At 44.5% G+C, this 15938-nt stretch overlaps 1 protein-coding gene across 2 annotated transcripts in view; it reads right to left on the reverse strand.

Annotated features, from left to right (window-relative positions):
- The window catches only part of LOC144950148 (kidney mitochondrial carrier protein 1-like), a 58049-nt gene extending 48764 nt beyond the window's left edge, over positions 1-9285 (reverse strand). Inside the window, exon 1 of one of the 2 annotated variants that reach the window (XM_078880210.1) lies at positions 9179-9285. The gene's annotated coding sequence lies outside the window, so the exon portion shown is untranslated. The remainder of the gene's footprint in view (positions 1-9178) is intronic. The other variant, XM_078880211.1, reaches the window with a different exon arrangement.
- Between the last annotated feature and the right edge of the window lie 6653 nt (positions 9286-15938).

Genomic DNA, 15938 nt, shown 5'->3' on the forward strand with positions numbered 1-15938 from the left:
AATAAAATTAATTTTATTATTAAAATAATAAAAATAAAACATAATAAAATTAATTTATTATGTTTTATTTTTATTATTTTATTACTTCCCTTCTACGTGACTTTACCGAAAGAACCAAGAAGATGAAGAAAAACAAAATAACAAGAGAAATCAAATTACATACTTAAATAAGACAGCGTACGCTGCTCATCACACCCCGCGCTCCCCATCCGCGCTTTCCCATCTCATATTTTGATCGCGCTTTTATCCAAGGCGCTTGAACAAGGGTCACGAGTGGTACAATGAGGGTAGATATAAAGTGCCAAGCTTGGTGGTGCTCATTCAGACGCTGTCTTTCCGACAGACCTGTTCTTCACCTGAGGACGGCTGCTTGCGTTGTGGCCGAAACGTCATGAGAATTGTATTTTATTATGTTTTATTTTTGTTATTTTATTATTTCCCTTCTACGTGACTTTACCGAAAGAGCCAAGAAGATGATGCGGTGAATTAGGGATGGGGTATAGGGAGGGTGGTTTAGTGGGTACCGGAATTACGGGGGGGGGGGGGGGGGCAAAATCTTGATGAGGACCGCTTGTGTTGCGATCGAAACGTCGTGATTTTTTTTATTTTATTTTATTTCTAACTACGTGAACCACGACCCCCACACCTCTTCTGCCTGGCCCCATCCTTCCCTCCATCCCTAAGCAAGCCAGGCTTTTGCCTGATGACCACCGCTTGTGCTGCGATCGTCGTGATATTTCTATTCTTGGGTTTTTTCGGTAAAGTCACGTAGAAGGTAAAAAATAAAAAAAATGAATGAACGTAAAATAAAAATAAAATAAAAATCACGACGTTTTGGAGGCAACACAAGCTTCAGTCTTCAGGTGGAACCGTCACAGCACGATTACCTTCTACGTGACTTTACCGAAAAAACTAAGAATATGAATCCTTGCAGTCACGAAAGCTTCAAGTCGTGATATTTGTTTGATTTTATTTCTAACCATGTGACTTTACCCAAAGAACCAAACGGCGTGCACGGAGAAGTTTGTTCCAGTACAACAGACGGAGCAGATGCGGTGATTGTGCGCAAGGAGAGAGAGAGGGGGGGGTGAAACGGCGAGGAGTGGGAGAGATGGAGAGGGGAGCTGGCGGGAGGGGCAGAGAGAACGCGAGGAGGAGGGGAGCGAGTCGCGGTGGGAGGCCACGAAGAGATTTGAAGAGCGGCGTGAGGAGCCAACGCGGAGGTAGCACCCCCCCCCCGCAAGCCGGCGGTACCACCACCTCGTGTTTAAAAGAGGGGGGGGGGGGCCCCCTCTGGCACTCAACGACGTCGCCATCCCGCCGACTGGCCCATTCAACGTCGTCATTTGCCGTCGCCAAATCCGCCCCCCGTCGAAGTTGCACAGCGTCATCTTTTTGGTTCTTTCGGTAAAGTCACGTAGAAGGGAAATAATAAAATAATAAAACATAATAAAATAATTCTCACGACGTTTCGGCCACAACGCAAACGCCGAAACGTCGTGAGAATTATTTTATTATGTTTTATTTTTATTATTTTATTATTTCCATTCTACGTGACTTTACCGAAAGAACCAAGAAGATGAATCCCTGCAGTCACGAAAGCTTTAAATCAAAATATTCTTGGTTCTTTCGGTAAAGTCACGTAGAAGGGAAATAATAAAATAATAAAAATATAAAACAGTAAAAATTCTCACGACGTTTCGACTGCAACACAAGCAATCATCATCAGGTGTGAAATCCAGAGAAATAATTTTTTTTCAAATTTTTTCTAATTTTCTTTCTGTGGATTTCACACCTGATGATGATTGTTTGTGTTGCAGTCGATACGTCGTGATCATTTGTATTGTTTTATATTCATATTATTTTATTATTTCCCTTCTACGTGATGACTTTACCGAAAGAACCAAGAAGATGAATCCCTGCAGTCACGAAAGCTTTAAATTGAAAAATTGCACAGCGTCATCACAGATGCTGGCCCATTGCTTCGCCCCATCTGTTTCACTCTCCTCATCCGTTTCACTCGCCTCATCTCCACCGTTACAATCATACGTTTGTTGCACCATCGTTAATTATTTGTAAAGTGCCTTGGTTAAGGCACGATAAAGAAATTCTGTTAAGATGCGATAAGATTCGTGGATTAAGAGCTTTGCAGCTCATCGGATTCGTCCAGGACAAATAATTATTCTTCTTATGAGCGCATTGTGACCTGCGGTGTGGTGGTGGGCTAGCGAGTCAGTGGGTGAGCGAGTGGGTGAGCTTGCGAGTGAGTGGGTGAGCTAGTGAGTGAGTGGGTGAGCGAGTGGGTGAGCGAGTGGGTGAGCTAGTGAGTGAGTGGGTGAGCTAGTGAGTGAGTGAGTGAGCTTGCGAGTGAGTGGGTGAGCGAGTGGGTGAGCTTGCGAGTGAGTGGGTGAGCGAGTGGGTGAGCTAGTGAGTGAGTGGGTGAGCTAGTGAGTGAGTGAGTGAGCTTGCGAGTGAGTGGGTGCGCTAGTGTGTGAGTGGGTGAGCTAGTGTGTGAGTGGGTGAGCGAGTGGGTGAGCTAGTGAGTGAGTGGATGAGCCAGTGAGTTAGTGGGTGAGCTAGTGAGTGAGTGGGTGAGCGAGTGGGAGAGCTAGTGAGTGAGTGGGTGAGCAAGTGGGTGAGCTAGTGAGTGGGTGAGCGAGTGGGTGAGCTCGTGAGCGAGTGCGTGAGCGAGTGGGTAAGTGGGTAGTGTACCGGTTAGCGCGCTGCGTAACGAACCTGGCGACCCGAGTTTGATTACCGTTCACAGTCAACACCAGTGACGATTAATAGAACGGTCCTGGGCCTCCCCTAGGTCGACTTGGCCTCAAATTAGTACCTGGTACATTGTGTAGTAAACATCACCACTGGATAAACAAAGGCGGCCGGGCGTGGTGCTGGCCACCCACCCCCTCGTGTGCCGTGCCGGCCTTCATGGGTGCTTGCTAACCGGCACTTTCCCCAACAGTCTGGTCAGGCTATACGGGGGATCTTTGTCTTTGTCTGAGTGGGTGAGTGAGTGGGTCAGTGTGTTGTGACCTGCATTGTCGTGGTTAAACAAGAGTATGGATGAGATGTAATACAGTCATAAAAATTCAGACTTATAGCAGCCCTGATTCAGGGCTCACAGAGCGCTGTGCAAAATGATCATAAATGATCGGAGTGAGCAGATAAAATGTAAGGCAAGACGATACAGTCAGTCTGCAAGGCTCGGGCAGCGACATAGAGACCCATAGACTTTACACCGAGAGCCATAGACTTTACACTGAGACCCATAGACTTTACACAGAGACCCATAGACTTTACACTGAGACCCATAGACTTTACACTGAGACCCGTAGACTTTACACTGAGACCCATAGACTTTACACAGAGACCCATAGACTTTACACTGAGACCCATAGACTTTACACAGAGACCCATAGACTTTACACAGAGACCCATAGACTTTACACTGAGACCCATAGACTTTACACAGAGACCCATAGACTTTACACAGAGACCCATAGAGGCCCATAGACTTTACACAGAGACCCATAGAGACCCATAGACTTTACACTGAGACCCATAGACTTTACACTGAGACCCATAGACTTTACAAGGAGACCCATAGACTTTATACTGAGACCCATAGACTTTACACAGAGACCCATAGAGACCCATAGACTTTACACTGAGACCCATAGACTTTACACAGAGACCCATAGACTTTACACAGAGACACATAGAGACCCATAGACTTTACACTGAGACCCATAGACTTTACAAGGAGACCCATAGACTTTACAGAGACCCATAGACTCACACAGAGACCCATAGACTTTACACTGAGACCCATAGACTTTACAGAGACCCATAGACTTTACAGAGACCCATAGACTTTACACTGAGACCCATAGACTTTACACTGAGACCCATAGACTTTACACCGAGACCCGTAGACTTTACACTGAGACCCATAGACTTTACACTGAGACCCATAGACTTTACAGAGACCCATAGACTCACACAGAGACCCATAGACTTTACACTGAGACCCATAGACTTTACACCGAGACCCATAGACTTTACACCGAGACCCATAGACTTTAAACCGAGACCCATAGACTTTACACCGAGACCCATAGACTTTACACCGAGACCCATAGACTTTACAGAGACCCATAGACTTTACACAGAGACCCATAGACTTTACACAGAGACCCATAGACTTTACACAGAGACCCATAGACTTTACACAGAGACCCATAGACTTTACACAGAGACCCATAGATTTTACACAGAGACCCATAGACTTTACACCGAGACCCGTAGACTTTACACTGAGACCCATAGACTTTACACTGAGACCCATAGACTTTACACAGAGACCCATAGACTTTACACAGAGACCCATAGCCTTTACAGAGACCCATAGACTTTACACCGAGACCCATAGACTTTACACCGAGACCCATAGACTTTACACCGAGACCCGTAGACTTTACACTGAGACCCATAGACTTTACACAGAGACCCATAGACTTTACACCGAGACCCGTAGACTTTACACCGAGAGCCATAGACTTTACACTGAGACCCATAGACTTTACACTGAGACCCATAGACTCACACAGAGACCCATAGACTTTACACCGAGACCCATAGACTTTACACCGAGACCCGTAGACTTTACACTGAGACCCATAGACTTTACACAGAGACCCATAGACTTTACACTGAGACCCATAGACTTTACACAGAGACCCATAGACTTTACACTAGGACCCATAGACTTTACACTGAGACCCATAGACTTTACACAGAGACCCATAGACTTTACAATGAGACCCATAGACTTTACAATGAGACCCATAGACTTGACACGGACACCCATAGACTTTACACCGAGACCCATAGAGACCCATAGAATTTACACAGAGACCCATAGACTTTACACAGAGACCCATAGAGACCCATAGACTTTACACCGAGACCCATAGACTTTACACCGAGACCCATAGACTTTACACTGAGACCCATAGACTTTACACAGAGACCCATAGACTTTACACTGAGACCCATAGACTTTACACTGAGACCCATAGACTTTACACAGAGACCCATAGACTTTACACCGAGACCCATATACTTTACACCGAGACCCATAGACTTTACACAGAGACCCATAGACTTTACACTGAGACCCATAGACTTTACACTGAGACCCATAGACTTTACACTGAGACCCATAGACTTTACACTGAGACCCATAGACTTTACACTGAGACCCATAGACTTTACACTGAGACCCATAGACTTTACACAGAGACCCATAGACTTTACACTGAGACCCATAGACTTTACACTGAGACCCATAGACTTTACACTGAGACCCATAGACTTTACACTGAGACCCACATACTTTACACAGATACCCATAGACTTTACACTGAGACCCATAAACTTTACACAGAGACCCATAGACTTTACACAGAGACCCATAGAGACCCATAGAATTTACACTGAGACCCATAGACTATACACTGAGACCCATAGACTTTACACTTAGACCCACATACTTTACACAGAGACCCATAGACTTTACACTGAGACCCATAGACTTTACACTGAGACCCATAGACTTTACAAGGAGACCCATAGACTTTACACTGAGACCCGTAGACTTGACACTAGGACCCATAGACTTTACATTGAGACCCATAGAGACCCATATAATTGACACTGAGACCCATAGACTTTACATTGAGACCCATAGAGACCCATATACTTTACATTGAGACCCATAGACTTTACATTGAGACCCATAGACTTTACATTGAGACCCATAGACTTTACATTGAGACCCATAGACTTTACATTGAGACCCATAGACTTTACATTGAGACCCATAGACTTTACATTGAGACCCATAGACTTTACATTGAGACCCATAGACTTTACATTGAGACCCATAGACTTTACAGAGACCCATAGACTTTACACAGAGACCCATAGTCCGTGGGTCTCCTGGCGAGTCCGTGGGTCTTCTCGCGAGTCCGTGAGTCTCTGATCTCCGTATTTTTCCCCCCTTCACATTTAGAATCAACGTGCATTTCGATTATTTCGCTGCTATAAGATTCCACACGCTAAGCCACTTTGTTGAGCAATCATTTGTGGCCAAGAAGCTTCTGGAAAGTAAGCTAATAGCTAGGTGGGCTTTACCTGGTAAGGTAATAAATATATATTTAAAAATAACTTTTTTTTAAAAACGCTTTTAGTTTATTACATGTACTAAAAAGTACAGCCAACGTTAGTTGACCATAGCCAATTAGAGCCAAGCCGAAACATAATATATAAAAAATTACGTAAAAAAAAATTTCATGATAGAATATAATATTGTCATCAGTATAACATAAGTATACCAAGTTTGCAGTCGATACCACATTGGGAAGTGGGTTAAAATTAAGTTACAAGATTTGAGGATACAACAACAACGACAACAGACAGAGTGAGTTAAATAAAAACGTGTAAAAAAATAGTTTAGTTTTATTTGCATAGATGTTTTAAGTGATTTGTTTACCATTTCTATACTTTGCAGTTTATCGTGTTTTTTTGTATTGTTTTGACCCTGTGCCCCCTACTGGACATCTGTGAAAAAAGAGCTTCATAGCTCATCGGATTCCTCCTGCAGTTCAAATAAACATTGTGATTATGATTCTGAGCACCTCCAAATAACACGGTTGGCTATGTACGGTGCAAAAGAAGTTCAACATACAGGTACTGTACATGCATACATGCCTATGTAATTCTACGCATGAGATTACGGGTCTCTGTGTGAGTAAATGGTTCTCCGAGTCTACGGGTTTCTTATTAAATCCATGGGTCTCGGTGTGAGATATGGGTCTCTGTGAGCCTATGGGTCACTTATTTAATCCATGGGTCTCTGTGTGCGATTAGATGGTTCCCGATGAGCCTATGGGTCTCGTATTAAATCCATGGGTCTCGGTGTGAGATATGGGTCTCTGTGAGCCTATGGGCCACTTATTTGATCCATGGGTCTCTGTGTGATTAGATGGTTCTCTATGAATATATGGGTCTCTTAATAAGTCCATAGGTCTCTGTGTGTGAGGTATGGGTATGTGTGTGATTATATGGTTCTCTATGAATATATGGGTCTCTTAATAAGTCCATAGGTCTCGGTGTGTGAGGTATGGGTCTCTGTGTGATTATATGGTTCTCTATGAGTCTATGGGTCACTTATTTAATCCATGGGTCTCTGTGTGATTAGATGGTTCTCTATGAATATATGGGTCTCTTAATAAGTCCATAGGTCTCGGTGTGTGAGGTATGGGTCTCTGTATGATTATATGGTTCTCTATGAGTCTATGGGTCACTTATTTAATCCATGGGTCTCTGTGTGATTAGATGGTTCTCTATGAATATATGGGTCTCTTAATAAGTCCATGGGTCTCGGTGTGTGAGGTATGGGTCTCTGTATGATTATATGGTTCTCTATGAGTATATGGGTCACTTATTTAATCCATGGGTCTCTGTGCGATTAGATAGTTCTCTCTGAATATATGGGTCTCTTAATAAGTCCATGGGTCTCGGCGTGTGAGATATGGCTGTCCGTGTGATAATACGGTTCACTACGAGTCCCTTCGTCTCTAAGTACACCTATCAGCGGTGAGGTAAACACAAGGGCCTCTAGGAAGATTCATGGCTGTGTACGCGAGTTCACGAACCTCTACGATATCGCAGGACAGGTTCTAACGTCGCGTCAAGAGCCTTTTATCTCCACGTGTGTCACACATTTTATATACTTTGGTGAGCGGCTCGTTGCAATAAACCACTACAGGAATCCAGCCAGATCTAGTGATGAAGCGACTTTGTCATGTTACGGGCCAGGCTGAGAACATAAACTCATGCTTTAGTTACGCACTTTAATCACAGGCATGCGCCTGGTTTCGAGCCCTGTTGAGAACTCTGTATACCACCGTTGTCTCATCCATATTGTGTTCAACTACCATAGAGCTGGCCACAAACCACCCACCCAGCCAGCCACTCACCCAGCCACTCTCCCACCCAGCCACTCTCCCACTCACCCACCCAGCCACTCTCCCACTCACCCACTCACCCACTCACCCATCCAGCTACTCTCCCACCCACCCAGCCACACAGCCAGCCACTCACCCACCTACCCACTCACCCACCCAGCCAGCCACTCTCCCACCCACCCACCCAGCCACGCTCCCACCAAGCCTGCCAGCCACCCAGCCACTCACCCACCCACTCAGCCAGCCACTCACCCAGCCAGCCAGCCAGCCACCCAGCCAGCCACCCAGCTAGCCAGCCAGCCAGCCACCCAGCCAGCCACCCAGCTAGCCAGCCACTCACCCACCCACCCACCTACCCAGCCACTCTTCCATCCACCCACTCATCCACCCATCTTGCCACCCACCCAGCCAATCAGACTGTTGGGGCAAGCGCTGCTAGCGAGCACCTGTGAAGGCCGAAACGGCACACGAGGGGGTGGGTGGCCAGCACCACGCCCGACCGCCTTTGTCTCCCCAGTGGCGATGTTTACTTACACACCGCTACACCAGGTACCCATTTGAGCATGCCGAGTCGACCTAGGGGAGGCCCAGGACCGGTTCAGATAATCGTCACTGGGTGTTGGGTAGCCGTGAGCGGGAATCGAACTCGGGTCGCCGGGTTCGCAGCGCAGCGCTAACCACTACCCCACCGCTCCCCATCCCACACAAACAACAACAGCAACCAAAGCCGCCATTCGCCACTAAATGGTGACCACGGTGCCAGGCTAGGTGCACTTTGAGGCCACGCATCACAGTAACACACACACTAACTAACAGCAATATCGACAAAGTTAAATTCTTTCTTTCACAGACTTCACCTCAAATAATAACAACAACAACGACGACGATAAAAATGACCGATAATCACCTCAGCCTCACTTTAAAATTAACAATAAACACTGAAGTCGGCACATTCGTGAAACCGCAACCCTCACAATGAACCAAAGCTCCCTCACGTCGCGTCGATGAAAACTTCACAAGGTAATTCACAAACATTGTAGCATCATTTAAATCGCATTAATTACGTGTTTAATTCGTTACAGTGTCGAAGTTAATGAAATTAAACACGGGGTGTGTGCGGATGAAGCTGGCACACAACTCACCTTTCAGGGCGACGCCGGTCACCGCAACGAGGCGCTCTGCAAGGCTGCCAAGCTCATCAATCGCTGCCCACTCCACGTTCCTTTGCCCCGACTCCCATTCACACCGCCACCACCACCGCTCCAATAACCTAGCGCTGATAGGCACCGGCCTCGCAGGCGATTGGCTGAGGCGGCGGTCACGTGGTGCGGCGACCGACGCGCGGTGACGTCATAGCCTTGGCTTGGGAGATGTTGATGACCTCGCCTGGTGCACAGGAGGTCGTGGGTTTGATTCAGACCATGATGCCTGCTGCTGTGTATTTGGAGTTTGTGTGTCCCTGTCTCTCATCATCATCATCACGGTGGCTGGGAGATGTTGATGGCCTCGCCTGGTACACAGGAGGTCGTGGGTTTGATTCAGACCATGATGCCTGCTGCTGTGTATTTGGAGTTTGTGTGTCCCTGTCTCTCATCATCATCATCACGGTGGCTGGGAGATGTTGATGACCTCGCCTGGTGCACAGGAGGTCGTGGGTTTGATTCAGACCATGATGCCTGCTGCTGTGTATTTGGAGTTTGTGTGTCCCTGTCTCTCATCATCATCATCACGGTGGCTGGGAGATGTTGATGGCCTCGCCTGGTACACAGGAGGTCGTGGGTTTGATCCCAACCCTGATGACGCCTGCTGCTGTGTATTTGGAGTTTGTGTGTCTCTCATCATCATCATCACGGTGGCTGGGAGATGTTGATGGCCTCGCCTGGTACACAGGAGGTCGTGGGTTTGATCCCAACCCTGATGACGCCTGCTGCTGTATATTTGGAGTTTGTGTGTCTCTCATCATCATCATCACGGTGGCTGGGAGATGTTGATGGCCTCGCCTGGTACACAGGAGGTCGTGGGTTTGATCCAGACCCTGACGCCTGCTGCTGTATATTTGGAGTTTGTGTGTCTCTGTCTCTCATCATCATCATCACGGTGGCTGGGAGATGTTGATGACCTCGCCTGGTACACAGGAGGTCGTGGGTTTGATCCAGACCCTGAAGACGCCTGCTGCTGTATATTTGGAGTTTGTGTGTCTCTCATCATCATCACGGTGGCTGGGAGATGTTGATGGCCTCGCCTGGTACACAGGAGGTCGTGGGTTTGATCCAGACCCTGACGCCTGCTGCTGTATATTTGGAGTTTGTGTGTCTCTGTCTCTCATCATCATCATCACGGTGGCTGGGAGATGTTGATGGCCTCGCCTGGTACACAGGAGGTCGTGGGATTGATTCAGACCATGATGCATGCTTCTGTATATTTGGAGTTTGTGTGTTTCTCTCATCATCATCACAGTGGCTATGAGATGTTAACTACCTCGCCTGGTGTACAGGAGGTCGTGGGGTCGATCCCAACCCTGTAAATGTAGTGCGTCTCTCTCTCTCCCCGTGGTCGCGTGGATTTTTTATCCGGGTCCTCCGGGTTTTCCCTCCATATTTAGAATCAACATCACGGCGTTTAGAGTGTTTGTCTGCTGTGAGACATTTCCACACGATGATTGATGATGATAATAAACCCACTTCGTTGGGTTTATCATTTGTGGCCAGGTCGCTGTTGAAAACTAACCATACAGTCTACCTCAATGGGTCTGACCTGGTCAAATTAAAAAAAACAATATCGATTTAAAGCTTTCGTGACTGCAGGGATTCATCTTCTTGGTTCTTTCGGTAAAGTCACGTAGAAGGGAAGTAATAAAATAATACAAATAAAACATAAAATAATTATTTTAATAAAAATAAAACATAATAAAATAATTATTTTATTATGTTTTATTTGTATTATTTTATTACTTCCCTTCTATGTGACTTTACCGAAAGAACCAAGATGATAAAAAAACAATACTTCTTACGAGTTTAGTTTGACAGCTTTGTGCTAACCATTACGCCACGGCCGCTACGTTGTCATCAATCACCGTAGTGTCTAACTATATATATTACGAGACGAACACGAGCTAATTGAGCGTCAGATTTCACCGGCCTGGAGTTAATTTTGCAACGGGGCATTTTGATGCATTGCCAAGTGAAGAGCAACGTCACCCGAGCTCCATTGGCCGATGCCTCTGTGTGCGTAGAACTTCTTTCGCACCGTACGTAGCCAACCGGGCTAATTCGGAGGCCTTTGGAATGAAATTGCGGCCACTCTGGACGCAGCGAGGGTTGGGGGCCGTCCATAAATGACGTCACGCGATTTTGGACGATTTTTGACCCCCCCCCCCCCCTCAAATATGACGTCACAAAGCTCTGACCCCCCCCCCCCCCCAAAAAAAAACTTTCCATAAAAAAAATTAAACATGTTCTTAGGTTTTTTCGGTAAAGTCACGTAGGTAAAAGAAAATAATTAATAAAAGTAAAATATAATAAAATCACGACGTTTCGGAGGCAACACAAGCGACGGTTCCACCTGAAGACGGAAGCTTGTGTTGCCTCCGAAACGTCGTGATTTTTATTTTATTTTTATTTTACTTTTATTAATTTTATTTTTTTACCTTCTACGTGACTTTACCGAAAAAACCTAAGACTATGAATCCTTGCAGTCACGAAAGCTTCAAATTTAGAAAAAAAACATGCTTCAAATCGCTTTAAACTATCGTCATTGTAGTACGTATTTAATGTGGCGCTGCACTCTGATGTTGTAGGAGAAAACATTTATTAAAAAGTCTATTTAATTAAGTAGAACGTGTTGTCTATATTTATTTAAAGTTGCGCATTTTGATGTGACGTCACATTTCTCAAACCCCCCTCCCTCGTCACACATCGTCAAAAATGTCTGACCCCCCCCCCTTAGGTGCGTGACGTCATTTATGGACGGCCCCTTGGTGGATCGAGAACCTTCCGATTGGCCCAACGCCGAGCGGAGGAGCGAGATCCTGTCCCTGCCATCACTGCCCATGACGGCCTTTGAGGTTGTGGTCAATCTAGGGGTCATCATCATTTGAGTGCGTAACACAAAAATCCGTCAAAACTTCACCCCCCCCTCCCTCCCTCCCTGTAAGCACGCGGACATTTTACACCCCACACCCCCCTCCACCAAATCCTATAGAATGGCCGATATTTAAACCGCGCAGAATCGATCAAGGATTCATATTATTGACATGTTGAAGCAAACCGATTGTCCACCGCCGGCTGCATTAAATAACACTGTTTAAAGCTTTCGTGACTGCAGGGATTCATCTTCTTGGTTCTTTCGGTAAAGTCACGTAGAAGGGAAGTAATAAAATAATAAAAATAAAACATAATAAAATTTCGATTTAAAGCTTTCGTGACTGCAGGGATTCATCTTCTTGGTTCTTTCGGTAAAATCACGTAGAAGGGAAATAATAAAATATAAAAATAATACATAATAATTGTTGATTTAAAGCTTTCGTGACTGCAGGGATTCATCTTCTTGGTTCTTTCGATAAAGTCACGTAGAAGGGAAATAATAAAATATAAAAATAATACATAATAATTGTCGATTTAAAGCTTTCGTGACTGCAGGGATTTATCTTCTTGGTTCTTTCGGTAAAGTCACGTAGAAGGGAAGTAATAAAATAATAAAAATAAAACATAATAAAATAATTCTCACGACGTTTCGCGCCTAGGCGCTCTTCTTCGCACCTCCCCCCCTCCAACCCAGCTTAAATATACGCTCCAAGCTTGGTGGTGTTTCATTCTTCACCTGAGGACGGCTGCTTGCGTTGTGGCCGAAACGTCGTGAGAATTATTTTATTATGTTTTATTTTTATTATTTTATTACTTCCCTTCTACGTGACTTTACCGAAATAACCAAGAAGATAAATGACACTGGTCAACAAAAAAAAATTTCTGGCCTGGACTTTTGCAGCTGTTTTAGACTATTTCGATTTAAAGCTTTCGTGACTGCAGGGATTCATCTTCATGGTTCTTTCGGTAAAGTCACGTAGAATGGAAATAATAAAATAATAAAAATAAAACATAATAAAATTCTCACGACGTTTCGGCCACAACGCAAGCAGCCGTCCTCAGGTGAGGAACAGGTCCTGTTCTTTCCAACAGACCTGTTCTTCACCTGAGGACGGCTGCTTGCGTTGTGGCCGAAACGTCGTGAGAATTATTTTATTGGTTTATTATTATTTTATTATTTCCATTCTACGTGACTACCGAAAGAACCAAGAAGATGTTTTAGACTAATTTCAGGGTGCTGATTCCAAATCTGATCTCAGATTTGCTCTATCACATCTCATTTTTATGATATCGGCATACCCCATTTTCATTGATTTTACCCGAAATTAACTCTGTCACTTATGACTGCAAGTTGTTGCGAGTCAGTGACTGCTTTAGTGTTAAAATATGGTGCTGTGTTTTTAGGATAGTGTGTTTATAATATCATTTTATGTAGATATCTACATTTATTTAATATTTTTCTTCTGCAGTTTTTATTGAAAATGCAATATTTGGAATACCTTATGCCAGAAAAAGTGTGTTGACCAGTGTTATCCGAGTCTGAGTTTCTATGTAACCGAGTCTCTGTCACTCTGTGAGTCTGTCGCTACGAGCCTCCATGTAGCTACACGACTGTCACTCTACGAGTCTCCGAGTCTCGATGTAACTCTGAGTTTCTATGTCACTCGACGACTCTCTTTACTCTTAGGTTTATTTCGGTAAAGTCACGTAGGTAAAAAATAAACAATAAATAAATAATAAAAACAATATATTTTTTTCTATTATCCATTTTATTTATTATTTTTCCCCTACATGACTTTACCGAAAAAAACCTGAGTATGAATTCTTGCAGTCACGAAAGCTTCAAATCTAGAATCGACGACTGTCACTTTACGAGTCTCTTTGTCACTATGGTCTCTGTAACTCCGAGTCTCTATGTAACTGTACGAGTCACTGGGTCTCTATGTAACTCAATAAGTCGTCACTCGATGAATCTCTACGTCACCCTACGAGTCTCTAACTCTGAGTTTCTATGTCACTCGATGACTGTCACTTTACGAGTCTCTGTCACTATGGTCTCTGTAACTCCGAGTCTCTATGTAACTGTACGAGTCACTGGGTCTCTATGTAACTCAACAAGTCTCTGTCACTCGATGAATCTCTACGTCACCCTACGAGTCTCTAACTCTGAGTCTCTATGTAACTCGATGACTCTCTGTCACTTTACGAGTCTCTGTCACTATGGTCTCTGTAACTCCGAGTCTCTACGTAACTGTACGAGTCACTGGGTCTCTATGTAACTCAACAAGTCTCTGTCACTCGATGCATCTCTACATCACCCTACGAGTCTCGATGTGACTCTGAGTCTCTACAATTGAGATAAAGCGAACGCGCATCAACTCGGCAAACGCGTTGACCTCACGACGCACGCCAAAAGTGAACTTCTGAAACGTTATTTTATTGCAGCTCTCTAAAGCTTATTTGTTTTTCTTTAAAGCAACACACGATGACATTATCGCAAATAAATGAATTCCCTTGTCGTCATTTTATTCTCCCGAATACAATACTGGAATTAGCTTCGCAAAGCGCGGATCTCATTGTCACTTATAATTGTTTAAATATATTTTTCATTTTTTTACGTGAAACCATAGGTGTGTGTGTGGGAAGCGGTGGTGTAGCGGTTAGCGCGCTGCGCTACGAACCTGGCGACCCGGGTTCGATTCCCGCTCACGGCAAACACCAGTGACGATTATCTGAACCGGTCCCGGGCCTCCCCTAGGTCGACTCAGCCTCAAATGAGTACCTGGTGCGGTGTGTAAACATCGCCACTAGGGAGACAAAGGCGGTCGGGAGTGGTGCTGGCCACCCACCCCCTCGTGTACCGTTCTGGCCTTCATAGGTGCTTGCTAACAGCACTTGCCCCTACAGTCTAAGGCTATACGGGGGATCTTTGTATATAGAGTGGGCCAAAAGTCAGGACCCATAGGGTTACTTAATTTATATTAACACAGGCAGCAAAACATTTGTATTCTTTTAAGTCTCAATGTTATCTGTGATCATGATTATAATACGTATTTTCCCTTTCAGACGACATTTTCAAACATTCAATCGACCGAATTGAGGACGGGGAAAAATAATTGACTAATCTCCCAAGATTACATTTAAAATAATAATAAATCTTCATTAATTTCCCCGGAGAAATCATTCAAAATTAACGAAAGTCATGTTCAGTCACATTTGGCCCATTAAATTCCACGACCTCCCCCATGTGCCTTGTTAAAATAAATACAATGACCATACATGTCCTGTGGACCACCCGTCATATATGTGGACGTAAATTCATACCTGTCAACCCCTTATTATTATTTTAAGTCTATTACATTTTTGATTATTTATCTTGCGTTGATCGCCGATTGTTTATTGTTTATTTATGTCTGTTAATTGTGATTCATTTTTTAATTGCTTGCTTGCACCGTGGGACCAAGAGAGAGGACTGTAATTTCATCTGTGTTGTATGTCATGCATATAACACACTTGACAATAAAGTGACTTTTGACTTTTTTTTTTATCAGTGCCCTACATTATGAGCGACCAATTCAGACCTCAATGGTCACCCCGTGCCGCTTAGAAACCTCAGCTCCTCCGACAAAGTCTCATCACCACAAGGGAGAAACACAAAGACACATCTTCTTGGTTCTTTCGGTAAAGTCACGTAGAATGGAAATAATACAAATAAAACATAATAAAATAATTATCACGACGTTTCGGCCACCACGCAAGCAGCCGTCCTCAGGTGAAGACCAGGTCTGTCGGGGAGACAGCGTCTGAATGTTTCAAACGC

Source organism: Lampetra fluviatilis, chromosome 56 (assembly GCF_964198595.1).
Source record: "Lampetra fluviatilis chromosome 56, kcLamFluv1.1, whole genome shotgun sequence".
Lineage (NCBI taxonomy): Eukaryota > Metazoa > Chordata > Hyperoartia > Petromyzontiformes > Petromyzontidae > Lampetra > Lampetra fluviatilis.